General features: G+C 38.7%; 1 protein-coding gene across 3 annotated transcripts in view; it reads right to left on the bottom strand.

The window, feature by feature from the left end:
- Cad87A (cadherin 87A) overlaps positions 1-2,500 on the bottom strand; it is a 324,473-nt gene that overhangs the window by 31,568 nt on the left and 290,405 nt on the right. The gene's annotated exons all lie outside the window — the stretch shown is intronic.

The raw sequence follows: 2,500 nt of genomic DNA, 5'->3' as shown, positions 1-2,500 counted from the left end.
AAAACAAAATAGGTTCTGGGGAGGAAGACCAATAGGAACCTTAGTCATTGTGTCTTTGCGAGGACGTGGGGAAACTGAGAACAAAAAGAAAGAGATTGATTGTACTTTTACGAGATGAAAAATGAATGAGTTATCATACGTGAAACTAAATCGAAAAGAAAAGGTAAATTTGAATCTTGGAAGGTGAGGAAAGGCATCGGAAATAGAGGGAAGACAAGGGAGAGAAGGAATGACTGTTGGTAAGTGATGAGATGTGTGTGGATGAATCGAAGGAAATATCATCAAGGATAATGTTGGTGAAAATGAGAATAGATTCGGAGGTATAGGTGTTTGTGAAAACCATGGCTTTGGCACTGAGAAATGTGAGGAGAGCAAAGAAGACTTGAAATAATTTACATCAGCGTATGGAGAGTTTTGGAAGCAATGGTGTTGGGCGATCTGAATGGTAGAGTAGAAGATGAACCAGAGGACGGAGTAATAGAAAAATTGTGTCAGGAATGAACGAAAACACATAAAACGTTGGAGATGTGTATTTAAAGAAAAAACGTAGTTAACAGTGTTTAAGAAAAGGTCAGTGGAATGTCTGGCGGAAGGAAAATTGACAGTGGATATGAAGTGAAGAAAAAAAGAGATGGGAAAGAGGCAGAGGCAGAAAAAGAAAACGGCACAGATTTTGAAAATAAACGAGGATGAATAATTGGAAGGTATGGTATGTAGTATAAGAAAAGCAGGAGGGAGGTGGGAGTAGAAGAAGAATGGGTAGGTTTCAAAGGGGAAGTACTAAGGTATGCAAAGACACTGTGTATTAGGAGGAGGGTGGATGGTAAAAGAAAGAGGGTCAATGCAAGGTGGAGTGAGGTGGAAGTGAGGTGGTAGCAGGACAGATGTGCATACAAGGAATGGTTGCAAAGAACAAAAGAGGAAATTTGTATGATATAGATTAAAAAGAGGGTGTCAGGAAAGCAAAATGTAACAGAGGTCAAGGGAAGGGCGGACTGAGGTGGGGTTGGTGTTTGACGAGGTATGTCTGTTGAGGAAGAACGGGAGAGGACAGAAGACAGGGGTGAATGGAGAATGGTTGTATATGGATGGTGTTGTGATGCATGAGGTGGAATGGGTGGGGGAATGGGGGGTGAGGTATTATGTGTGAGCAAAATTTGACGCAGCCCGAAGGGATTTCTCCCCGTCTTCTCCTTTTTGCATGGGGGGACGGAAAGGGGGGGTCGCCGATTCAATGAAGCGGCCTTGCTGTGGATGTGCTGTCTTGCGACACTGCTTCTGACCCAGGGCAGTGGACAAGGTGCAGGGATAATCCGTCATCCAGGAGGTGCTAAGATAAGAGGGAGGGCGGAGGGGTGTGGAGTGTATTCAGGGATGGAATCGGTGGGAATGATCTTATGCCTTTTTCTTTTTGGCTACCTCCCTTTTAAGAGGGAAAGAGCCTTTGGTATATGTATGTATGTATGCATGTATGTATATATATATATATATATATATATATATATATATATATATATATATATATATATATATATATATATATATATCTTTTCAACCACAAATCACTTTTAATTCCATGCCATCGCAGTCGAGACTGGAGGAGCTCGAAGGAGGTATACATTGGAAATTGAAACGTGGTCGAACCGAGGACTCGAACTCAGCTCGCCCGTGACAAAGCGGCAGTGACTTAGATGTTAATCTGTTCACTGGGAAACATTCAGCATATACATATATATATATATATATGTATATGTATATATATATATGTATATATATATATACATATACATATATATATATACATATATATATATATATATATATATATATGTATGTATTCAACCACAAATCACTTTTAATTCCATGCTATCGCACCATCGCAGTCGAGACTGAGAGGAGCTCGAAGGAAGCATACGTTGGAAATTGAAACGTGGTCAAGTCGAGGACTCGAACTCAGCTCGCCCGTGACAAAGCGTCAGTGACTTAGATGTTAATCTGTTCACTGGGAAACATTCAGTATACATACATATATATATATATATATATATATATATATATATATATATATATATATGTATATATATATATATATATATATATATATATTATATATATATATATATATATATATATATATATTTATTCTAGAATTATCACATAAACATCTACTCTGACTCACACCAGCTCTTTTTTGACCCCTCTCACCCTTTCCTTTGGTTTCACCCTCTTCATTGTATACCTCTTATAGGCATCCTCATTTCTCCTTTGCAAGCGTTCCTTATATGCACGTTTCTTTCCAAATACTGAGACACTCGCCTCTTCATTCTACCATTCGACACGTACCTGAATCACCTGATACTCATATCTTTTTCCACTGTCACTGTTCGCTTACTTTAAGAACTCTGTTTCTCTCCCTTCTTTTATTCCTCCGCTTTCTTATATTCTCACTTTGATTCCACCAAATGATGATCAAGCATGCCCCCACTCTTTCTTCTGAAGC

This window comes from Oratosquilla oratoria, chromosome 7 (assembly GCF_046742065.1).
Source record: "Oratosquilla oratoria isolate Oo_2021 chromosome 7, ASM4674206v1, whole genome shotgun sequence".
Taxonomy (NCBI): domain Eukaryota; kingdom Metazoa; phylum Arthropoda; class Malacostraca; order Stomatopoda; family Squillidae; genus Oratosquilla; species Oratosquilla oratoria.
Note: the sequence above shows the minus strand (reverse complement) of the source record. Positions and strands in the feature narration are given on the sequence as shown.